This window comes from Pelophylax lessonae (assembly GCF_965119305.1).
Source record: "Pelophylax lessonae genome assembly, chromosome: 1".
Lineage (NCBI taxonomy): Eukaryota > Metazoa > Chordata > Amphibia > Anura > Ranidae > Pelophylax > Pelophylax lessonae.
The window spans coordinates 220,714,755-220,741,889 of NC_138768.1; positions in this window are offsets into that span (position 1 = coordinate 220,714,755).

Genomic DNA, 27,135 nt, shown 5'->3' on the forward strand with positions numbered 1-27,135 from the left:
TTACCCAATTACCGGCAGTCGCAAAGGATGCAGCAGCTACAAAATAAGTTGAAAAGTATGCTTTACACAGCATATAAGGGTGATGTCACAGCACAACGGGAATCCAACAGGGGAAGAGGTGAAAGTAATCCTCCTCCTACCACCACAACCACGCCGGCAAGGACAGGACGCTTTACAGACGTCTTGTTGATGGAGGACATGCGGAGCTTTTTTAGTCCTATGCATCGCCACAGCCCTTCGGGGTCCACCCTCAGAGAACGACTCGACCGACAGGTAGCAGACTACCTTGCCTTAACTGCAGATATCGACACTCTGAGGAGCGATGAACCCCTTGACTACTGGGTTTGCAGGCTTGACCTGTGGCCTGAGCTATCCCAATTTGCCATTGAACTTCTGGCCTGCCCCGCTTCAAGTGTGCTGTCAGAAAGGACCTTCAGTGCAGCAGGAGGTATTGTCACTGAGAAGAGAAGTCGCCTAGGTCAAAAAAGTCTTGATTACCTCACGTTTATTAAGATGAATGAGGCATGGATCCCGAAGGGACTGACAGTGGGGGATGCATTTGACTAAAAAAGGCCTGGTGATGACTGAGATGCCTTGGCCTAAAAATGGTCCACACGCTGCTGTCTTTAATCATTCTCTGCATGCCGGATGACTTACGTGACGTCTCCGCCACCAACTACGGTTCAAGCCGCAATGTTTTAGTGCACTTTCTGCCTTGAAAACCTAAATTTTTCAGGCTGCTGCTACAGCAGCGGCTGTAACAATACCTACTTTTTCATGCATGTGTACATGCCTAATTTTTCTGGACTCTGTGGCTGCAAAAAAACAAAAAACAAAAAAAAAGGCACATACATGTGTCAATTCCCCTTCGTGATCGTTACCTTGTCGTGGTGAAGGGGCTTGCATATCACAATGAAGCGATCATCACCTCTAGGAGTGTATTGGCACACCCCAGATGATAAGGTCGTTGCTTCATTGTGAACAGACCAAAAGCGATCCGCAGGATAATTTTTCATAGAAAAAACATTCATTTTCTTTCATTCTTTCTGCGGAGCTGGGTATTTTTTGGCCGCGTTACTGAATGCTCATGAACAATGGCTGTAGGCTCATGCGTCCTTTTGCGGAGGTGACAACCCTGGTGGTCAGTCGAACCCAAGGCAACATCATCGACCTCATCCCATATGCGTTTTTTCTGGAGCGTGCCCTGCGAAGAGTACTGGATCAGACTGTAGATGAGCATGAAGAGGAAGAGTTGTGGTCCACTCCCCATCACCACCAGAAGCATCCTTGTCGTTGTCAATTGCTGGACCCGTGGCAACGCAGAGAGAGGAGTCTGAAGAAGAGAAGTCAGAGGAGGAAGGTGGCTTTGAGGAGGTGGAATACCAGCCACAGCAGGCGTCCCAGGGGGCTTGTTCTCACCTTTCGGGGACCCTTGGTGTTGTACGTGGCTGGGTGGAGGAAGAGACCTTCAATGATGTCAGTGAGGACAAGGAACGGGACATGGCTAGCTTGGTATCCAACATTGTGCAAATGGGGAGTTTGCGGTTGTGCAAATAGACTGACTGACTGTTAAACGGGGAGTTTGGTCTGTCAGAGTTTGGTCTGTCACTGTGAAGCGGGCGACGGGCGTAACCCTTACACTACTTGACCGATAAAACATCATACCTGATCGCATTCACACACTGGATGTTTTAAAGCACGTTATTCCAAACAATTTAGGAATGTTAGGTGATTTATGCCCTTTATGGATCAAAACCCGACTCTGCGTCAACTACGTAATTTTCCATGGGAGTTTTGCCATGGATCCCCCTCCGGCATGCCACAGTCCAGGTGTTAGTCCCCTTGAAACAACTTTTCCATCACTATTGTGGCCAGAAAGAGTCCCTGTGTGTTTTAAAATTCGCCTGCCTATTGAACTCTATGGCGGTTCGCCTGGTTCGCGAACATTTGCCGATGTTCGCGTTCGCCGTTCGCGAACGGCGAATTTTAGGTTCGCGACATCACTATTGACTACCTATACCATGAGATAAATATTGAGTGTTTTTTATGTGAGTTAACTTTCTTTTATGCATTTTTCCAAAATTTAAATTCATATGAGAACATAAAGGTATCGCATCAAATCAAGTGCTATTCAGAAATCAGTACAATCATAGAAGTTTTGCACTCTCAAAACTCTCAGATATCACAAACAATAATTTAAACTGCCGAATAATGGTGGGTTTTCTATTCCTGAGCCATTCATTAAACATGCCCGTACCCTGTGTTCAAAATAGAATTCCATAGGAACTTGTTATTCATTTATCATCAATTATTGTCTCGTAGGTGTAATCAATTATTGTCTCGTAGGTGTAATATAAAGTTATGTTATATAAGAAGGAAAGTGACAAATAGAAGAGGGAAATTAAGGTTGGGAAAAGGAGAGAATAAAAAGAAAAAGCACATAGTTTGAATTATTTTTATTCATTTTAGAAAAAGGCTACAAAATCAATACAGCACTATATATAAAAAGAAGAAAAAAAAAAAAACACAACGAAATTCATAAAATAGGCAAACAAAAAATAAAGAGAACATTTAGGTCTCATACACAACACAACATAGATTTCATTACAAACATATACAGTATCTCACAAAAGTGAGTACACCCCTCATATTTTTGTAAATATTTTATTATATCTTTTCATGTGACAACACTGAAGAAATTACACTTTGCTACAATGTAAAGTAGTGAGTGTACAGCTTGTACAACAGTGTAAATTTGCTGTCCCCTCAAAATAACTCAACACACAGCCATTAATGTCTAAACCGCTGGCAACAAAAGTGAGTACACCCCTAAGTAAAAATGTCCAAATTGGGCCCAATTAGCCATTTTCCCTCCCCGGTGTAATGTGACCCGTTAGTGTTACAAGGTCTCAGGTGTGAATTGGGAGCAGGTGTGTTAAATTTGGTGTTATCGCTTTCACTCTCTCATATTGGTCACTGGAAGTTCAACTTGGCACCTCATGACAAAGAACTCTCTAAGAATCTGAAAAAAAGAATTGTCGCTCTACATAAGGCCTAGGCTATAAGAAGATTGCAGGGACCCCAAAAATTAGCTGCAGCACTGTGGCCAAGATCATACAGCTGTTTAACAGGACAGGTTCCACTCAGAACAGGCCTCGTTATGATCGACCAAAGGGGTTGAGTGCACGTGCTCAACATCATATCCAGAGGTTGTCTTTGGAAAATAGATGTATGAGTGCTGCCAGCATTGCTGCAGAGGTTGAAGGGGTGGGGGGTTAGCCTGTCAGTGCTCAGACCATACACCGCACACTGCATCAAATTGGTATGCATGGCTGTCATCCCAGAAGGAAGCTTCTTCTATGCACAAGAAAGCCTGCAAACAGTTTGCTAAAGACAAGCAAACTAAGGGCATGGATTACTGGAACCATGTCCTGTGGTCTGATGAGACCAAGATAAACGTATTTGGTTCAGATAGTGTCAAGCGTGTGTGGCGGCAACCAGGTAAGGAGTACAAAAACAAGTGTGTCTTGCCTACAGTCAAGCATGGTAGTGGGAGTGTCATGGTCTGGGGCTGCATGAGTGCTGCTGGCACTGGGGAGCTACAGTTCATTGAGGGAACCATGAATGCCAACATGTACTGTGACATACTGAAACAAAGCATGATCCCCTCCCCTCAGAGACTGGGCCACAGGGCAGTATTCCAACATGATAACAACCCAAACACACCTCCAAGACAATCACTGCCTTGCCAACGAAGCTGAAGGTAAAGGTGATGGACTGGCCAAGCATGTCTTCAAACCAAAAACCCTAAACCCTATTGAGCATCTGTGGGGCATCCTCACACTGAAGGTGAAGAAGCGCAAGGTCTCTAACATCCACCAGCTCCGTGATGTCCTCATGGAGGAGTGGAAGAGGACTCCAGTGGCCACCTGTGAAGCTCTGGTGAACTCCATGCCCAAGGGGGTTAAGGCAGTGCCAGAAAATAATGGTGGCCACACAACATATTGACACTTTGGGCCCAATTTGGACATTTTGACTTAGGGGTGTACTCACTTTTGTTGCCAGCGGTTTAGACATGAATGGCTCTGTATTGAGTTATTTTAAGGGGACAGCAAATTTACACTTTTTTTTACAAGCTGTACACTCACTACTTTACATTGTAGCAAAGTGTAATTTCTTCAGTGTTGTCACATGAAAAGATATAATAAAATATTTACAAAAATGTGAAGGGTGTACTCACTTTTGTGAGATACTGTATACAAGTTGTATCCCACGGGACCTTATCATAACAACCATATATATTGTGTTTCTTCCCCAATCTGAATGCAAATACTCCAAAATAGAGCTAGATGTTACCAAGTTTGTCTACCTAATCCGTACCCCCTACTTCATGTGTGTTATTTACCGCAAATTAGATTTTTTACACAAATAGTGAATTGACCATAACCTCTATTGTTTAGGTAGGCTTTAGCTTACATTCAAGGAAAGTAACAGCTGTGACCAATGTATTTACAGTATATTTACTAGGTTCTTGATAACCCAGTTACTGCAGCAAATATAGTTCAGTATGGACCAGTAAGTCTTGATTAGTTCTTCATGGACGCAGTAGTTTAGTGCAATGAACACTGTCATAGCATACCATACAACGAGGAGAAAAAATGTAAAAACAATTATATTTTTTGCGAGAGCAGGAATGCAATTAATTTGATGTTTAACTGTGCTACCCCTAACATGTAAAAGCTTTTTCCAGGTTGCTGACTCACCAAGTATTAGTACATTTGCCAGTTTTCACCTTTTCTCTGAAACCCACAGGGAATGCATTCGTTACTTGCTTTGTTAAAGTAAAATTAAACCCACAGTAACAAAATTGTTTTTATATGTATAGTAAATCCATTTGCTATGTTCCTCACTTTAAACTTTGTATTACCCTTTTCAAATGTCCTCCAGTCTGTGCACTGCAATTTCTATTTCGGGGACACCAGGGCTGTCTTTAACACAGGGCAAAAGGGGCCCAGTTATTGTTGTGGGGCCCAAAGCAGCTGCCCCTTGAGCCTGCACCGTCTGCAAATAGTTGATAAGTAAATTTGGGAGGGCCCAAGAAAATGTTTGCTCAGGGTCCAATCAATATTAAAGACAGCTTTGGGACACACACACAAACTCTCCTAGAAGCCCTACCTGTAGAATTACACTTACACTTGTGCATGTGAACAAAAGTTTTATTTATTTGTTATTTCATTGATTGGTTTCTTTACTTTGTTATATTAGCATATCTTACACATAAATTTATTAACACATAAATGTATTAACTGGTTCTTACCTGTGCTTTGCTAATAATTTTTCTGCTAAAATATGGGCTGAGATGTCAATCAATAGCAGGTGAGCGGGGAGGTGGGTGGGCCATGTGTCACATTTCCAGCCTCTCTGTGCCATGTGGGCCCACTGTGGCTTGATGTAGTTGTAAAAAAACAGCACAGAGAGATCTAGATCAAAAACATATAGGGGGAGATTTGCTAAAGCTGGTGCACACAAAATCTGGTGCAGCTGTGCATAGTAACCAATTAGCTTCTAACTTCAGGTTGTTCAATCAGGGTCCTTTCACCCGGGCTTTCCGTTCGGCGGACTCCATTTTGCTCAGCGGAGAATCGATCCACTGATCCCCGCTGAGCAGGTGGATGACAACTCCATCTCCGCTTACTGTGCTGAGACAGACCTGTCCGATCCCCACTCTCCTTTATGGGAGATCGGATGGGAACAGATTGCCTGTCCGTTTTCATCTGATCCTATCATATCTGATCCTCCAGACGGATGGAAAATAGGGTTTCCATCCGTCTGGATTTTATGGTGAGGATCAAATCGGATAGCAGCGGGTATCAGCAGACATGTCACATCCGATCAGGTCCGCCCAAAAAACTGACAGGCGGAGCTGATCGGAAAGCCCATGGGAAAGGGGCCTTAAGCTTTGACAATAAAACCTAGAAGCTGACTGGATACCATGCACAGCTGTACCAGATTCTGTCTGCGCCAGTTTTAGTAAATCTCTCCCAAAGTGCAGTACATAAAAACAGTATCATTTTTAAAATTAAAATAAAGAGATACACTCACAAAAGTCATTTTGAATGGAGGGTCGATGATCCTATCACACAGAGTCCACTGGGCCGCTCAGTCCTCATGAATGCACAAACAAATCAGAAATCATTAAAAGGATAACTTGTGCGCAAACCAACACACCTAAAAAATATTTGATAGAAACAAAGCAGCAACTCAAATGTGTTCCCACGTAACAGTAATAAAAGGTAAATGTGGCGCTACTTAATAATGACTAATACACCTAATTCTCAAAATAATAAGGAATGAAAAATCATGACCCTTATGGTCATTTTACATTTTAAAAAGGACACTGATAAATAAAAAAACATAACCATAATTAGTGACTATAAACTTTCATATTGAGGAGTAAGAAATAAATGATCATGTTAGCTTAATGTAGCTTTGGAGACCTTAGGGGAGAGCACACATGGTGCAGTGACTCACCACTAGTGATAGGAGCCACTGCAAAAAAGGAATCCAGTGCTGAATGGAAGGGACAGAAAACTATGCATTCGCAAACATATAAGTGTAGTTATGCAATGTTACTTTTTATATTTGAGTTAATAACAATTAGAGTTTTAAAGTTATTTTCTCTATTTTAAAATGACCCTCTGTGTCAACTATTCTTAAAGGGTAACTCCACTTGTGTGGGCGAAAAAAAAGCTAATAAAAAAAAAATAAAATCATAATAGCATTTACAATTGTTAATTAAGTCAAACTGTAATGGAATGTTATTTAAAAATACCTTTCCTTTTCAATCTGCAGCTCTGTAATTTTTTTTGCAATAGCAATGTATTATGGCTACCTGGAGGTGTTCTGTACACAGAATGTGTACAGAACACCCACTGAAAATGTCACTTCCTATTTGTGATTGGCTCACTAATTTTTTCAGAAGTCTGTTAAGATACAAATCACTTCCGGTTCTGGCGCCGCATGCATTGACTGCATCCCTCTCGGCTCCCGCAGCTCCCCACTAAATTCAGCATATAAAGCCTGCCCACGTCATGACAATCACCCCCTACCAGCCTCTACCAGCCGTCCGGAGCCCCCAGCACGTTCTGGCATATATTCCCTGCCGCAGATGGACCGTTATCTCGAAAAAAACGGACCCCGCTTGGCCCTGGGCACATCAGTAATTGAGGCTGCGGCTTACCGGCCACCGGCCGGACTGCCCACAGCTATGGAAACCTCCTCCTCTGCTCAGCCTCCACCTGCTGGCCCTGGTGATCCAAATACTGACCGCATACCCTTGCATATCCGGCGGTTCTTCGGCTTAATTCCCCGACGGAAACCAGCTGTCCTTCCAAGATCCCTCTGAAGCGGACGCCTACCTGCGCTCTCTCCAACTGGAAGACCCATCTTCTTCATCACCCAGGACACCACACTTCATCGTCCAGTGGTGCAGCGGAGCCCAAGGAAGGAATCTCCCAAACGCCCTAAGTTCTCTAACAGCGGTCACTCCCTCCACCCTGCTCTCCAGGGACTCGACTGAATGCCCGGCTTGCCTGGAAACTAACAGACTCCCTCATCCTCGCTCCTCTTGGGCCCGACAACTTACCTTACCTAATTGAGCACCCTGGCTGGGTGTGAGTATAAATGTATTCAGTCCTACCTGTTTAAGTGTTTCTCTGCATACAGGATGTGTTTTACCTTAATATCAGTACCCGTTCCCGAGTGCTCGCTGTCACTGCCTCTCCCCATGGCTACCCCCTGGAGGTGGTTGCCTCATGGACCCCTCACTACCAATCTTCCACAATTATGTGGGCTTGCCCCCCCATTCTGGCACCCGTGGATGACTGCTTTGGAAACCGGCACTCTTAGTGAATGTGTGTGGAAAAAAGCAAAGTTATTGACTGTATTGTTGCTACCTTGTTTTTCTCCCTTTTGTTACACCCTAGCTCTCACCTGCCCATCTCTAACTTTACATTTGGCCCCCGCCCCCCATACCTACTTACGTACATCCTCACACATTTATGGTTCCTATCTGGACCCTCAGACTTCACCATCTCCCTCTCCTTTCCCCTCTCACATTGCAAGTTTTATCGATTCTTTCTGAAATATCCCTTATTAATTAACATTATATGAGACTAATCTCATGGAACGTCAAGGGCCTTAGATCCCCTTACAAGAGATCAAAAATTTTGCGCCATCAAAAACGTCTAAATGCAGACGTCGCTCTCCTACAGGAAACCCACCTCACTTCCCCGGACTTCCACCGGAATTCCACTTCCTGGGTAGGAGAGGTGATGGGCTCAGAAGCGGAGTCACACAAAGCGGGGGTATTAGTCCTGCTGCATAAACGGCTGGCCTACGATATACTTTCCACTACCACTGATTCCAAGGTTGCTTTTACTCCTTTGGCACATACGCATACATGACAAAGAATATATTATCTCCAATATTTACGCCCCGAATACACCTGACAAACACTTCTTTGCGGATGTCTCCACCAAGCTACTCCCCCACCCCAATATCCCTCAACTAATAGGGAGAGACTTTAACCTCCTTAGCAGTATTCCCGAGTGTGGCTCGGGGTTAAATTTCAGTGCAATTAGTGGTAACCCCGAGCCACACTCGGGAGCATCGCTGGATCCTGAAAGAGGGGCTACTTACCTTATCCCCGGGATCCAGCGATGTATCCCGGCAGTGTGCGACGGCCGGATCTTCCGCCCGATGCTTGTGAGCCCCGGCTTCCGTCTCCTGCGACGTGACGCTCACAGGGGGGTTGAACCGGCGGCAAATTCAAAAAGTTATACACACAAACACACTGATTACAATGCAAAATAAAATAAATTGACATTAGTTTGCCCCCAGTGCCCTTTCCTGCAGTTTTACTGCACTTTATATATATATATATACAGTATATATATAAGTATATATATATATATATATATATACAGATATACACGTATATCTATAGATATGTATACACACATATATATATATATATATATATATATATATACATATATATATATATATATATATATATACATATATATATATATATACATACATATATATATATATATATATATATATATATATATATACATACACACAGTGCCTTGCAAAAGTATTCTGCCCCCTTGAACTTTTCGGCCTTTTGCCACATTTCAGGCTTCAAACATAAAGATATAAAACTGTAATTTTTTGTGAAGAATCAACAACAAGTGGTACACAATCATGAAGTGGAACGAAATTTATTGGATATTTCAAACTTTGTTAACAAATAAAAAAACTGAAAAATTGGGAGTGCAAAATTATTCAGCCCCCTTAAGTTAATACTTTGTAGCGCCACCCTTTGCTGCGATTACAGCTGTAAGTCGCTTTGGGGTATGTCTCTATCAGTTTTGCACATCGAGAGACTGACATTTTTGCCCATTCCTCCTTTGCAAAACAGCTCGAGCTCAGTGAGGTTGGATGGAGAGCGTTTGTGAACAGCAGTTTTCAGTTCTTTCCACAGATTCTCGATTGGATTCAGGTCTGAACTTTGACTTGGCCATTCTAACACCTGGATATGTTTATTTGTGAACCATTCCATTGTAGATTTTGCTTTATGTTTTGGATTATTGTCTTGTTGGAAGACAAATCTCCGTCCCAGTCTCAGGTCTATTTGCAGACTCCATCAGGTTTTCTTCCAGAATGGTCCTGTATTTGGCTCCATCCATCTTCCCATCAATTTTAACCATCTTCCCTGTCCCTGCTGAAGAAAAGCAGGCCCAAACCATGATGCTGCCACCACCATGTATCTTTATGTTTGAAGCCTGAAATGTGGCAAAAGGTTGAAAAGTTCAAGTAGGCCGAATACTTTCGCAAGGCACTGTATATATATATATATATATATATATATATATATATATATATATATATACACATACATACTTTAACTTATTTATAGTTATTTATTATACAAACCCAATTTCAAAAAAGTTGGGATACTGTACAAATTGTGAATAAACACAGAATGCAAATAATTGGAAGTTTCAAATTTCAGTATTTTTTATTCAGAATACAACATAGATGACATATCAAATGTTTAAACTGAGGAAATGTATCATTTTAAGGGAAAAATAAGTTGAGCTTAAATTCCATGGCATCAACATATCTCAAAAAAGTTGGGACAAGGCCATGTTTACCACTGTGTGGCATCCCCTCTTCTTTTTATAACAGTCTGCAAACGTCTGGGGACTGAGGAGACAAGTTGCTCAAGTTTAGTAATAGGAATGTTGTCCCATTCTTGTCTAATACAGGCTTCTAGTTGCTCAACTGTCTTAGGTCTTCTTTGTCGCATCTTCCTCTTTATGATGCACCATATGTTTTCTATGGTAAAAGATCTGGACTGCAGGCTGGCCATTTCAGTCCCCGGATCCTTCTTCTACGCAGCCATGATGTTGTAATTGATGCAGTATGTGGTCTGGCATTGTCATGGTGAAAAATGCAAGGTCTTCCCTGAAATAACGTCTGGATGGGAGACAACGTCTGGATGGGAGCATATGTTGTTCTAGAACTTGGATATACCTTTCAGCATTGATTGTGCCTTTCCAGATGTGTAAGTTGCCCATGCCACACGCACTCATGCAACCCCATACCATCAGAGTTGCAGGCTTCTGAACTGAGTGCTGATAACAACTTGGGCTGTCCTTGTCCTCTTTAGTCCGGATGACATGGCGTCCCAGTTTTCCAAAAAGAACTTCAAATTTTGATTCATCTGACCACAGAACAGTTTTCCACTTTGCCACAGTCCATTTTAAATGAGCCTTGGCCCAGAGAAAACGCCTGCGCTTCTGGATCATATTTAGATATAGCTTCTTTTTTGGCCTATAGAGTTTTAGCCGGCAGCGGCGAATGGCACGGTGGATTGTGTTCACCGACAATGTTTTCTGGAAGTATTCCTGAGCCCATGTTGTGATTTCCATTACAGTAGCATTCCTGTATGTAATGCAGTGTCGTCTAAGGGCCCGAAGATCACGGGCATCCAGTATGGTTTCCGGCCTTGACCCTTACGCACAGAGATTGTTCCAGATTCTCTGAATCTTTGGATGATATTACGCACTGTAGATGATGATAACTTCAAACTCTTTGCAATTTTTCTTTGAGAAACTCCTTTCTGATATTGCTTTACTATTTTTCGCCGCAGCATTGGGGGAATTGGTGATCCTCTGCCCATCTTGACTTCTGAGAGGCACTGCCACTCCGAGAGACTCTTTTTATACCCAATCATGTTGCCAATTGACCTAATAAGTTGTAAATTGGTCCTCCAGCTGTTCCTTATATGTATATTTAATTTTTCCAGCATCTTATTGCTACCTGTCCCAACTTTTTTGGAATTTGTAGCTCTCATGAAATCCAAAATGAGCCAATATTTGGCATGACATTTCAAAGTGTAACATTTACATTTACATTTACATTTATTTTAGATAACATTTAATATGTTATCTAAATTATATTGTGAATAAAATATAAGTTTATGAGATTTGTAAATTAGTCCATTCCTTTATTACAATTTGTACAGTGTCCCAACTTTTTTGGAATTGGGTTTGTATTATAATTTATGATTTTGTGTTTCAAACTTTATCATAACCGAGATGTTATAAAGAAGAACGCACAGTAAAAAAAAAATCATATGTAAATAGTTGGTTTGGGCTGCTCATCATTAAGAATTACATGCAAAATAATGGTACCGCTTTCAGCACCTAAAATCCGAAACAATCATACCACCAGGGAGGTTAACCTTATCATGGACTCGGCCCTAGATAGATCCGCCCCCAAACCCCGCAAAGGCAAACAACCTGACCAGACCCCCATCTCTCCTTGCGGACACGTTTGAATCCCTTCGCTTCACAGATGTCTGGCGACTCCAACATCCGGCAGACAGGGAATACACATTTTATTCCAATCCTCACAGAGTATTCACCAGAATTGACCACTTCTTCTGCTCCAACGATATAATACCCCAAGTCGACTCATCTGAGATCCATGACATTGTCATTTCTGACCACTTCCCGATTTCTGTTCAAATTGACACCTCCCACTTCCCTCCCAACATGCTCTCCTGGCGCCTCCCAGCATATTTGAAGGACAATTCAGACTTCCACTCGTACCTGGAACGGGCGTGCATCAAATATTCTGACGCCAATCTTCCCCATCTCGCAGATCCCAACCTGTTCTGGGAGGCCGGCAAAGCATTTCTCTCGCATAATATCGTACTCCGCCTCATACCGAAAAAAGACCACTTCCAATTATCGTGCAGCCAGCTCACGCCTCACTATAGCCCAACGCAACTTGATCCCCAGTGACTCTCCTGCACATAGGAGGGAATGGCATGACGCCAAGCAAGCCTTTGACACCTGGTCACACACCCTAAAATGCATTAAACACACCCATCTGTCAGCGACCATTCATAAGTTTGGCAACAAGTCAGGTAAATTGCTCGCCAGGCTGTGCTCCAGAACCTATAGCCCCACCCACATCAAAGCTTTAAAAAACCCTTCAGGCAACATCAAACGCTCCCCCCAGGATGTGAGTGCAATTATGCAGGAATTCTACTCTTCCCTTTATGCCCCTGACCCCATTGACCCGCAGACTGCCCAGTCATTCCTATCTCGAACCCACCTTTCCCACGTGACACCCGAACAACTATCGGCCCTCAATGCCCCCATTTCTCCAACTGAAATTTCAGACACTATTTGCTCATTGGCTCCTAACAAAGCCCCAGGCCCTGATGACCCAACCGGCGAATTCTATAAAACCTTTCGATCCATGATTGAATCCAGTCTCCTTAATGTCTATTCCACTCTGTTAGCGGGCAGGCGGCTCCTACCCTCCCACAGGTTACCAGGCTATCATTATACTCCTAGCCAAGAAAAATAAAGACCCCCTTGAGCCTGGCTCGTATAGCCCCATATCGCTTCTAAATGTGGATGCCAAAATTCTCTCCAAAATAATGGCCACCAGACTCTCACTTGTCATCCCCTTTCTCCTCACCCGGGCTCAATCGGGGTTTGTGAGGGGCAGATCCGCCACCCTCAACATACAAAAAGTATTGCTGGCGTTAGAATATGCCAAATCCAATCCCTCCAGGGACCTGGCCATCATGTCTCTGGACGCGGAAAAGGCATTTGACAATGTCAGCTTTACCTGGCTCAACCTCGTGATGGACAAAATGGGTTTTAGTGGTCCTTTTACAAACTTAATTCGGTCCATGTATGCCTTTCCCATGGCCAGACTGATGGTGGCTGGTCTCCTCACCCCTGAATTTCGCCTTCATAAGGGGACTCGGCAAGGCTGCCCCCTCCCCCCCCTACTATTTAACCTGGCCATAGAGCCCCTTTCTAGGTATCTCAAACTTGTTGCCCCTCTCCATGGCAACCCTGCTGGTTCAGGGGAACTGCGGGTATACCTATTCGCGGACTATATCCTAATCTTCACCTCCAACCCCGCCAGCGACATGCCGGTAATCACGGACATATTCGATACTTTCAAATTATGTTCTGGCCTTCGTAAAAATTTCTCTAAAAGCAAGATCCTCCTCTTAGGTGCCTCATCATCCCCCCCTTGGGCGTCTTTATCAACCTTCACGGTAGCGAAGTCACATATAACTTATCTGGGCATTAAGATTGGAAGCATGCCCTCCTCCATTTACACGCTCAATTACCCCCCTCTGTTCAGGAGAATCACCCAGGAACTACAGGGTTAGATGGGTCTCCCGCTCTCACTCCTGGGGAGATGCCACTTAATCAAAATGACTAGCTTTGCCCGCATCCTTTATCCAATGCATACCATTCCTCTGCTACTTAAAAACCGAGACATCTTATTGCTGAATAGGGCTTTATCTCAATTTATCTGGAAGGGCAAATGCCCACGTATCTCTCTGGTAAATCTATGTCTCCCAAGGGCACGAGGGTGGGGCGGGTCTTCCCAATATACGGTTGTACAACCTCTCATGTCTATACAGAACGGCCATGGACTGGATCTCCCAGGCATCACGTTACTCTAACTTCGACATGGAATCTCAGATGAAGTATCCTCTCAGTTTGTCTTCCCTGCTGCACTGCAAATGGAAAAACGTTACCCCTTTCCTTCAACACAACCTTCTTCTTTGAGATACTGCCATTGCTTGGAGGGAAGTAAGGAAACTCTTGAAACGCCCCCTACATGTCTAGCTATATCCCCATCCGGGGGTAACCCTTTTTTCCCTCCTGGACTATCCCATGAAGCCTACATAACTTGGCAACGACAAGGACTGACAAAGTTTTCGGAGCTCTATGATCAGGCCACAGGCACCCTCCTTCCTCTACAACAAGTCTTACAAAGATTCAAACTCCCCACCTCTCACTCCTTCTTCTTTCTCCAATGCCACAGCTACCTTAGACTTTCAACCATGGCGGGCCCAACTGGATTCAAAGACCCTTTCACTGACAAACTTCTTCACCACCACGATTACCGGATCTCTAACATCTACAAACCTCTGCTGGAATACTCCTCAACGGTGACCTCTTCCTCCTCCGCTTCCAGTTGGGGCAAATCGTTTCCAGACCCAGACTCCCTCCACAAGATCTTCGAGGGATATCGAAAGACTCTCCGGCTGACGCCGAACGAAGTTTGGAGGGAAGCTCAATTAAAGATCCTTCACCTCGCCCACATCTCCTTTTTATTGGACAAGAACAACCGGCAAGCGGGACTGTGCCCCCTGTGTGCTTCCCCTAAACCCTCTCTTGCACACCGCTTTTGGCTCTGCAGCTTAATCTCGATCATCTGGGATTCATAAGTTCACACTACTACTGATCCCAAAGGACCCCTATCTCCTCATCTTTGGATATTGGGACAAACAATTGCTAACCTGGTCTAACAGCCCTTCCGCTTACCATCATGGATTCTTATGTGCCTCCGGCTTGCTAGGAAGTCCATCCTATCCAAATGGATATTACCCTCCACCCCAACCACAGGACAGCTCAAACAGGATCTATGTGCTTTGTTTCAGAAAGACTAAATAAACAAAGACTTCACCCATGCAGCTTCAAAAGCCTGTTTCAAACGCAAATGGCGGCCCTTTGCATCCAAAACTTGGCTCTCTCAAGATATGGACTTCCATAATAAGAACTTCACCTATTACACAGCTTTATCCACAGACCTGATGGATTGATGCTACTTCACCATAGCCACTCATCCGTACGGCCTTCATCATATTGTAAACTCATTTTTCACTAAACTGCAATAGCTCCAGTCTAGCACCCATGTACTCTCCTCAGACCCATCCAACCTATGATATGCTCAAGTGTATTGACAAAGAGTTTGACCTGTAAGATAATTTTTTCCCCTCTGGGTCCTTTTCCTCCTAGCCTCTCCCCTTCTATGCCCTCCCACCGCTCACCCCCTCACCTCCTCCCCCCGCTGCTATCCCTGTTATTCCTGGCTTGGCATGTTGTGCCGTAGCATGTTTATTGTTTGCTTTAAACCCCCATTGTAAAATGTTTTTGATGCAATTGTTATTCTCTGTCCATTTCACTAATAAAATCTATTAAAAAAAAAAAAAGATACAAATCAGATTTTTGGCATCCACTTCGGCAAAAATTTGGTGAGATACTCCCAAATTGAAATCACGTCTAAATGGATGCAGACCATGCCAATTTCCTCATTAGAGACCTGCAGGTGCATCAGCTGAATGATAAATAAATGACTCCCATGCAGATTCACATGCACATGGACACACATTCAGCTATTCCTTCAGAATAACAAAAGGTAGGAATCTGCAACAGAGCTTGTTAAAGTTCCTGCAGTGTACATAGATCACCCAGAGAGGAATGCATTTTTTTCTCAACAAAAGTAGAGTTACTCTTTAACCAATTCCGGACTGCCCACCACCGATTTACTGCGGCAGGGTGGCCCTCCTGCGTGAAACGACGTAGGTCTACGTCGGTCGTGCGCCTGCAGCTAGGGGTTTTTTCCGTTTCCAAAAAAATTGCAACAAAAAAATTACAACTTCAAAAAACCCACTATGCCTGTTATTAAATAGCTTGGACTGTATATTTTCCAAAATGGGATCATTTGAAGTACGGTGCTAGCATGTTAGGGCCTCGATAAATGAGTTTGGCAGCCAGTACATCAGGACTGATCAATTTTTAAATATACTGTATATACTATAGTCTGCAAACTTTATAACTTTCACACAGACTAAATATTATGCAATCATTTTGGGGTTTTTTTTACTAGAGAAATGTAGAACACCTTTTACCCTACATTTTTGAAGAAAGATTTTTATTTGCACAATTTTATAACAGGAACTAAGAAACATATTTTTTTTCCATAATGTTTGGTCTTTTTTTTTTTTTTTTTGTTTGTTTATACAGTATATAAAAAGTTCTACCTGCCTCAAAAAATGATAAAATTTAATTTGGGCACAGCGTTGCATGACTAAGTAATTGTCATTCAAAGTGTGACAGGGCTGAAAACTGAAAAATGGCCTGGGCAGGAAGGGGGGTAAAACAGTATGGTCCTGAAGTGGGTAAAGTATTGGTAATTTTCCTGAAACTTCTAAATGTTAAAAAAAATAAAAGTTATAACACTGACGTTTTATAACCATAATGATTTGTTTTATGTCTACGTGAAGAGACAAAGTGCAGCAAAATCATTTCAGCTAAAGTCTCATGAAAAATGCCCTTCTCTTGACACTGGCATTAATTGCGTTACATGATCCAAGTATACATGCTGGAAAAGGGCATCTTAAATTAAGTCGTAATGTAAAGTATTCTTATCAAAATGACATTTATTTTTTAGCCAAAGTGTTTTTCCTTCCAGCTATTTTTAATATAGATAGAAAAAGCTCAGAGACAGGCAGGGGAAATGAGGAAGCTGGTTCTGCAGGTAGAATATATGTCTTCTGCCACAGCTTAGGTTTGCTGCGATGATGGAGACCGATGTCCCTTTTCCATTGATAGATTTTCTTTGCCAAGAAACATATGTGCCAACAGTTCCTTCTAGTCTTTTTAAAACTACTTCTATCTGATATTTCTTTTCCTCTCAGCTATCCAATAGAAGGGACTGTCTTGTCTATTTAATATAAATGTACTACAAGTAGTAGAGTCCTGGATCTTGTAGAATCCAATAAAAATCAGCTTTCAATATTCAATTTTAAAGCAGAACTCCAGCCTTAACTTTAGGCTTCATTCAGATAGCCAAATATTAGCCAAATATATAAGCCATTATTATATAAAATAAAATGTAAAGAATATATGAGAAGTCCATATGAGCAAGTAAGACCAGGTATTACAGAACAGCAATAATAATGCAGAGCATACACAAACCGAAGGCAGGCTAAGCAGCCCGTATAAATGACGATGATAATGATGAGGAGCTGTGAACATTCATCAATCAGAGTTGAATTCTGAGACCATACAGTTTACAGTTTACTTTTATATAATAGATCTTACAGCAGATATAGTACAGATATAGTACAGAAAAGACTAGCCCAAGAGAGGGGGGGGCATAAAAAGTAAAGGGAGAGGGGTGAGGAGAGGGGTGGTAAGGGAAATTGGGGTAAATAAAAATAAACGAAAATAGAGCCACATATTAGGTTAAGACACTTAAACATTTGTCACAAGAGAAGATCATGACTGAGAAGCAAGAGAGGTCTGATCTCTGTAAAATAAGTAGGGAGTCCAGACTTTCCAGTACTTTTCTTAATTTTTCTTCAAAATCATGGTGAGGTTCTCTATATCCCAAATCTCCTCAATCCTCGCCTTCCAGTAGGGTACAGTTAGGGGGCTTGAGCTTTTCCATAATGCCAGAATACAAGCCTTTGCAGCTGTTAGTAGATGTTTAAGTAGGGAATTCTTAAACTTCTTATTAGATAAAGGAGTATTGTTCAGGAGGTAAGCAGCTGGGTTCTTGTTAGGGAACACTCCTGTTAGGGCCTTGATCGTATTTTCTATCTCATCCCAAAAAGTGTCACATTTCGGGCAGCTCCAGAAGATATGAAGGAACGTCCCTTCAGACTCCCCACAGCACCAACATGTGTTAGGTACCTAGGGAAACATATAGTGTAATTTTGCCAGGGCATGAGAATCTTATAGTTCCCCTCCTGTTTTATATTAGCCAAAGAAGCTTTGTGAGAATATAGAAGGATTCTCTCCTTTTAGACTTCTGAGAAAGAGGTATCGAGATCTAATCAATGATACCTGTGTAGAAATAGAATAGGCAGGTCTGCTCAAAGGAAGTAGGCTGACGTAGTGTTTGATGATCACTTGGAAAGGATCGAAGATGTGCATTCAATTGGGCACAAAGGAGTGAAACCGAACTGCAGTGTCACGGCTCAAAAGAAGTCTGGAATTAGCAGAAAAATGAACAAATCTATAACAATGTTGCCGCAGCAACTAATCGAATTGGGGGTCTCCCATGCCCAGGTGCAATGCTGGGGTACCAAATACTGGTATAGGAGGACTCGAATGGGGTGGGAGAGGGGAGGACCCAAAGAGATACGTGGTAACCCACAGAGTGGCAGCTACTGTATGGCATTGCCGAACAGTCATCTGGCAGTATAGGGAGAGAATCCATAGCAGTCCCGCTAGGACCAGGCTTATCATCGCCTGCTCAAGGTCAACCCAAGGATTTTGATTTTGCGTGATGAACCATTCCATAACTCTAGTCAAATGGGAGGCCTCTTAATATTTCACGGGGTCAAGGAAGGCAATTTCCCCTCTTTTCTTAGGTAATGACAAGATGGCTCTGCGAATCCTCATCGGCTTGTCTGTCTAAATGAACGGGAGAAATCAAGACCGTACATTTACAAAAAACACTATGGGAGTTTAGCCGACAACATTTGGAATAAGTAAAAGAGGGTAGGCATCTTTTTCATTTTAAGATGTTGGTACAGCTGAACCATGTGAACGTCTCCTTATTGCAGCCCCGGAGATCAGATTTCAACTTGCAGAGCAAGGGTGAGAAATTGAGTTCAAATATCAATTTCACTCCATTGATGTGAACAGGCAACGTAGATAATAATTTGTCTACAGGGCTATATCTGCTTAAAATAAAACTAAATTAAGTGTGTGCATCCCCTTTGAATGCAATCAAAAAGTGAAACAAAACCAAAAAACATAAACATGAAGAATAACAGCAAAAATTAAGTACATATGTGGCAAAACGTACAAAAATTATATCAAAAGTTCACCAGTGACTCAAGGTGCTTTAAGTGACACTTAAACAAATATACTGTAAGTGCTTCCGGTGTTCAGGTGCTGCTCCCCCATGCACAGCCTCTTACCAGAGAAAAAAAAATCACAGAGCACTTTAATTAATACTGAGGTTCCCGGCAATCAGCTTCAGTGTGAAAACAACAGAGGATATCTGTCTTCTTAGTCCACACTCTAATCAACAGATAATAGCCAAATGGAACAAAGGACAAGTCTCGGGGTGCAGTACAGCTCAAAACATGAATTTATTTAAAAAGTATTGCACTCGCATGTTCAGGAGGAACAAATAAACAGTAAACAGTATACAGAGAGCCACCACAGGACCAGCCAGTGGGCGAGATGATGTCACAAAGCAGCTCCACCCAATGTGTTTACCCTAAACAGGCCTCCTTTTCTGAGGACACCTGTTTTGGGGAAACGCATTGGGTGGAGCTGCTCTGTGACGTCATCTTGCACACCGGCCAGTCTCCTGCGACAGTGCTGTGTATACTCTTTACCATTAGTTTGTCTGGTTTTAGTAAATCCCCCCATGGATAGTAATATTTGTATTATTATTATTATCAATAATGATTATTATTATTATTTTGTTTTAAAGGTATTCTTCTCCCAAAGTAGAGAAGGTTCCTAAAATAAACGAGTAATTGACATATAAGATTTCTGCCTCCCACTAAACATTTACTGTATAAGTGCTATAACACCTTAGCAATCCTGTCGCTGGGCAGAGCAAAAGGATGTTTCTACCCCATTGGCTGAAACTCTGCAAACATCTTCCTGACCTGGCCAACAAAGGAATGACACTTAGTGGTTTATCTGTCCTTTCTACTAAACCTATGTCTGGATAATTTCTGGAAGATGTTAGTACTTGGAGGACACCAAAGCTAGTTACTAACATCTGTTGAGCTGAATTAGTTAAGGTAGTTAATATTCTGTATCTCAGTCCCTCAGATGTCCACAAGTTCCAACTGAGAATAAACAGTGCTGCTCGCCTTTGTCTCCTTACTCGGTGGGAACTTCGGCTTCTTGGATTTCGCCCGCAGGAATTGTTGAATAACCAGAAGATTTTTACCGTTTGACATTCTGGGCGATGTGTTGGATACCCCTGCTTTCCGGTTCCCCTTAAGTCTTAATTAACCAATCTGAGGATATCAGACTCGACACCCCCCTTCTGGGTTTAGCCCTGGTAATTTCCGTGGGCTGTGAGCCCCCTTTATATGGCTCCCCTTGGTCGCCTGTGGCTTGGCATGTATGGTCAGTGACCGGATCTTATGGTTTTCCTAAACCATCAGTTTTTGTAACTTGTCCGCCTGGGATACTACGTGGTCTTTGAGAAAGCCTCTGTGCGAAACACGTCAGACCCGCCCCTTCTGGCTGAGACTACAATGGTTACACTATATGTATATTTTGTATAATGTATTGAGAGATTTATTCTCTTTTAACGATATGTTCTCTTTTATCTCTTTAATAAACTTATATACTTTTTTGAACATGATTTTTGTTATTTGAATTTGCGCTCACCCATCAGGAGCCCTCCTCAACAATCCATTTCCTTTTATTTAGAGGAACCAGTGTCTGGCACCCTAGGGGGTCTGAACCTGGCTCCTCTTATATAACAATTTTATTGAGAATAAACAGTAGCTAAATAAGTTATACATCCTTCTTTTATAATTACCATCTGCTCATGATAAACTGTACATACAGTATCTCACAAAAGTAAGTACACCCCTCACCTTTTTGTAAATATTTTATTATCTTTTCATGTGACAACACTGAAGAAATGACACTTTGATTCAATGTAACAAAGCGAGTGTACAGCTTGTATACCAGTGTAAGCTTGCTGTTCCCTCAAAATAACTCAACACACAGCCATTAATGTCTATGCCACTGGCAACAAAAGGGAGTACACCCCTAAGTGAACATGTCCAAATTGGGCCCAAAGTGTCAATATTTTGTGTGGCCACCCTTATTTTCCAGCACTGCCTTAACCCGCTTGAGCATGGAGTTCACCAGAGCTTCACAGGTTGCCACTGAAGTCCTCTTCCACACCTCCATGATGACATCACAGAGCTGGTGGATGTTAGAGACCTTGCGCTTCTCCCACCCTCCGTTTGAGCATGCCCCATAGATGCTCAATAGGGTTTAGGTCTGGTGACATGCTTGGCCAGTCCATCACCTTTACCCTCAGTTCCTATAGCAAGGCAGTGGTCATCTTGGAGGTGTGTTTTGGGTCATTATCATGTTGGAATACTGCCCCGCGGTCCAGTTTCCGAAGGGAGGGGATGATGCTCTGCTTCAGTTTGTCATGGTACATGTTGGCATTCATGGTTCCCTCAATGAACTGTAGCTCCCCAGTGCCGACAGCACTCATGCAGCCTCAAACCATGACACTCTCACCACCATGCTTGACTGTAGGCAAGACACACTTGTCTTTGTACTCCTCACCTAGTTGCCTCCACACACGCTTGACACCATCTAAACCAAAAAAGGTTATCTTGGTCTCATCAGATCACAGGACATGGTTGCAGTAATTCATGTTTTTAGTCTGCTTGTCCTCAGCAAACTGTTTGCGGGCTTTCTTGTGCATCATCTTTAGAAGAGGCTTCTTTCTTGGACAACAGCCATACAGACCCAATACAACGTGCAAAAATTCTAAATAAGTAGATAAAATATATACGCAATCTTATCTCAAATAAAAACAATATAAAATCAATATAGTCAATAGTGATGTCGCAAACCTAAAATTTGCCGTTCGCGAACGGCGAACGCGAACATCTGCAAATGTTTGCGAACCGGCGAATCGGGCGAACCGCCATAGACTTCAATAGGCAGGCAAATTTTAAAACCCACAGGGACTCTTTCTGGCCACAATAGTGATGGAAAAGTTGTTTCAAGGGGACTAACACCTGGACTGTGGCATGCCGGAGGGGGATCCATGGCAAAACTCCCATGGAAAATTAGGTAGTTGACGCAGAGTCGGGTTTTAATCCATAAAGGGCATAAATCACCTAACATTCCTAAATTGTTTGGAATAACGTGCTTTAAAACATCCAGTGTGTGAATACGATCAGGTATGATATTGTATCAATCAGGTAGTGTAAGGGTTACTCAAAATCAGATTGGAATCCTGCGAGCTACCCCCCTAATCTAGATTTTACAAACACCTCACTCCTCAGAAAGTGCTCTGTGCTATAAATACAATAAATAGTGTTGCGCAAGAGTAAAAATCTGCCTAGTTGCTATTTCAACGATATTGGTGACCAATCCAGATTGTACTGTGTATGGTGTGCTATCCAAAAATGTAAAATAAAATAAAATAAACCTGTGTGATATAAATTGTTTTGTGAAAAGTCAATGTTTTGATGTGATTCCAATGCTGAGTATATAAATCAATGTGTAACCCGCTTCAATAATCATACAGTGTTACCAAATATAAAGTGCTGTTTTCAACAATTTATATCACACAGGTTTATTTTATTTTATTTTACATTTTTTGATAGCACACCATACACAGTACAATCTGGATTGGTCACCAATATCGTTGAAATAGCAACTAGGCAGATTTTTACTCTTGCGCAACACTATTTATTGTATTTATAGTGTAAGGGTTACGCCTGCTTCACAGTGACAGTCTGACCAAACTCTGACAGACAAAACTCCCCATTGTCATGGACATGCAATAAATGTCTGGTAGTTTACCTGTTCCTCCTGATCCTCATGTCTGCATTATTAAGGGCCAGACTCTTCCTTCTGGCTGTTTTTATCATCTCTCCTCCCTGTTTGGCTCCACCCCAGGCCATTACAGGAAGTCTATATTAACCAGTGCACTGCAGGTCAGCTAGCTTTGCTGTTCCCTGTTGCTAGTTTCCTGTTTCCTGTGTGCTTGATCTACTGTGTACCGACTTTGGCTTGTCTCTGACTGTTCCTGTTTGGCTGTTACCCCGACCTCGGCTTACCCATCACCATTCCGTTTGTCCTGAGTGGCTGCTTCCCTTCTCTCCCTACGGAGCGTGACCTGGGGGACCCCAGGGGCCGTGACCTGGGCCCAGCTGCAGCCAAGTCCATCCTCACCACTAGAGGCTCTGGTGAACACCTGCTGGGTCTTAGACTCCGCGCCCTGGGGAATCTTGGGCTCATGTTCGGTCCATCCGCAGCAGTCTGCTATCGGGTTCACTACCTTGCGCTGCGCCCCTGCCTCCAACAGGGTGCAGTTGTCACCTGGCCACAGGTGACCTGACACCCATTTAACAGTCAGTCAGTCAGTCCATTTGCACAACTGCAAACTCCCCATTTGCACAAGGTTGGATACCAAGCAAGCCATGTCCCGTTCCTTGTCCTCACTGACGTCATTGAAGGTCTCTTCCTCCACCCAGCCATGTACAACACCAAGGGTCCCCGAAAGGTGACAACAAGCCCCCTGGGACGCCTGCTGTGGTTGGTCTTCCACCTCCTCAAAGCCACCTTCCTCCTCTGATTTCTCTTCTTCAGACTCCTCTCTCTGCGTTGCCACAGGTCCAGCAATCGACAACGACAAGGCTGCTTCTGGTGGTGATGGGGACCACAACTCTTCCTCTTCATGCTCATCTACGGCCTGATCCAGCAGTCTTTGCAGGGCACGCTCCAGAAAAACGCATATGGGATGAGGTCGATGATGTTGCCTTGGGTTCGACTGACCAGGTTTGTCACCTCCGCAAAAGGACGCATGAGCCTACAGCCATTGTGCATGAGCATTCAGTAACGCGGCCAAAAAATACCCAGCTCCGCAGAGGCTGTCCTCTTTTTTTTAAATTCAAGAAAATTTATGTTTTTTTCTATGAAAAATTATCATGCTGATCGCTTTTGGTCTGTTCACAATGAAGCAACGACCTTATCATCTGGGGTGTGCCAACATTGCCAGCACACTCCTAGAGGTGATCGCTTCATTATGATACGCAAGCCCCTTCACCACAACAAGGTAACGATCACGAAGGGGAATTGACACATGTATGTGCCTTTTTTTCTTTTTTTGTTTTTTTGCAGCCACAGTGTAGCACCAGAGGCCAGAAAAATTAGGCATGTACACATGCATGAAAAAGTAGGTATTGTTGCAGCCGCTGCTGTTGCAGCGGCCGGAAAAATTGAGGTTTTCAAGGCAGAGTGCACTAAAACATTGCGGCTTGAACCGTAGTTGGTGACGGAAACGTCACGTAAGTCATCCGGCATGCAGAGATTAAATACAGCAGCGTGTGGACCATTTTTAGCCCAAGGCATCTCATCAGGCCTTTTTTAGTCAAATGCATCCCCCACTGTCAGTCCCTTCGGGATCCATGCCTCATTCATCTTAATAAAGGTGAGGTAATCAAGACTTTTTTGACCTAGGCGACTTCTCTTCTCAATGACAATACCTCCTGCTGCGCTGAAGGTCCTTTCTGACAGGACACTTGAAGCGGGGCAGGCCAGAAGTTCAATGGCAAATTGGGATAGCTCAGGCCACAGGTCATGCCTGCACACCCAGTAGTCAAGGGGTTCATCGCTCCTCAGAGTGTCGATATCTGCAGTTAAGGCAAGGTAGTCTGCTACCTGTCGGTCGAGTCGTTCTCTGAGGGTGGACCCCGAAGGGCTGTGGCGATGCGTAGGACTAAAAAAGCTCCGCATGTCCTCCATCAACAAGACATATGTAAAGCGTCCTGTCCTTGCCGGCGTGGTTGTGGTGGTAGGAGGAGGATTACTTTCACCTCTTCCCCTGTTGGATTCCCGTTGTGCTGTGACATCACCCTTATATGCTGTGTAAAGTATACTTTTCAACTTATTTTGTAGCTGCTGCATCCTTTGCGACTGCCGGTAATTCGGTAAAATATCAGAGACTTTCTGCTTATACCGGGGGTCTAATAGCGTGGCCACCCAGTACAGGTCGTTCTCCTTCAGCCTTTTTATACGAGGGTCCCTCAACAGGCATGACAGCATGAAAGACCCCATTTGCACAAGGTTGGATGCCGAGCTACTCATGTCCAATTCCTCGTCCTCACTGATGTCATTGAAGGTGTGTTCTTCCCCCCAGCCACGTACAACACCACGGGTACCAGATAGGTGACAACGAGCACCCTGGGATGCCTGCTGTGGTTGGTGTTCCTCCTCCTCAAAGCCACATTCCTCCTCTGACTCCTCTTCCTCAGACTCCTCTTCCAGTGTTGCCGCAGGTCCAGCAAGCGATGGTAAGGCTCTTTCTGGTGGTGGTGATGGTGACCACAACTCTTCCTCTTCCTCTTCACGCTCATCTACGGCCTGATCCAGCACTCTTTGCAGGGCACGCTCCAGGAAGAAAACATATGGGATGATGTCGCTGATGGTGCCTTCGGTGCGACTGACTAGGTTTGTCACCTCCTCAAAAGGACGCATGAGCCTACAGGCATTGCGCATGAGCGTCCAGTAACGTGGCAAAAAAATACCCAGCTCCGCAGAGGCTGTCCTAGCACCCCGGTCATACAAATACTCGTTGACCGCTTTTTCTTGTTGGAGCAGGCGGTCGAACATTAGCAGTGTTGAATTCCAACATGTCGGGCTGTCGCAAATCAAGCGCCTCACTGGCATGTTGTTTTGCCGCTGAATATCTGAAAAGTGCGCCATGGCCGTGTAGGAACGCCTGAAATGGCCACACACCTTCCTGGCCTGCTTGAGGACATCCTGTAAGCCTGGGTACTTCTGCACAAAGCGTTGTACAATCAGATTCAACACATGTGCCATGCACGGCACATGTGTCAACTTGCCCAAATTCAATGCCGCCAACAAATTGCTTCCATTGTCACACACCACTTTGCCGATCTCCAGTTGGTGCGGGGTCAGCCACTGATCCACCTGTGCGTTCAGGGCGGACAGTAGTGCTGGTCCGGTGTGACTCTCTGCTTTCAGGCAAGTCAACCCCAAGACAGCGTGACACTGTCATATCCGGCATGTGGAATAGCCCCTGGGGAGCTGGGGGGGGGGGGTGCAGTTGGTGTGGAGCAAGACCCAACAGCAGAAGAGGACTCAGCCGAGGAGGTTAGCAAAGAGGATGGAGTAGGAGGAGTAGAGGAGGTGGCAGCAGGCCTGCCTGCAAGTCGTGGCGGTGTCACCAACTCCTCTGCAGCAGAGCCACGCATTCCATGCTTGGCAGCCGCCAGCAGGTTTACCCAATGCGCAGTGTAAGTGATATACCTGCCCTGACCGTGCTTTGCAGACCAGCTATCAGTGGTTAGATGGACCCTTGCCCCAACACTGTGTGCCAGACATGACATGACTTTCTTTTCCACAATAGAGTACAGGTTGGGGATTGCCTTTTGTGAAAAATAATTTCGGCCGGGTACCTTCCACTGCGGTGTCCCAATAGCGACAAATTTTTTGAAGGCCTCAGACTCCACCAGCTTGTATGGTAAAAGCTGGCGGGCTAAGAGTTCCGACAAGCCAGCTGTCAGACGCCAGGCAAGGGGGTGACTCTGTGAGATTGGCTTCTTACGCTCAAACATTTCCTTGACAGACACCTGACTGTGGGCAGGTGAGCAGGAACTGCTGAAGGTGAGAGGCGGAGGGGCGGGTTGTTGATAGGGGGCAAGGAGGACAGCAGTGGTTGACGTGGCTGAAGATGCTGGACCAGGAGGAGGATGGTGGCTTTCAGTTTGTGTGCTGCTTTTACTCATGTGTTGATCCCATAGGCGTTTGTGATGTGAGATCATGTGCCTTCGCAAAGCAGTTGTACCTAGGTGGGTGTTGGACTTCCCACGACTCAGTTTCTTTTGGCACAGGTTACAAATGGCATCGCTTATATCAGAGGCAGACACACAAAAAAAATGCCACACTGCTGAGCTTTGCAATGACGGCATTCTGGTGGTGGCAACAGCTTGTGTTGATTGGC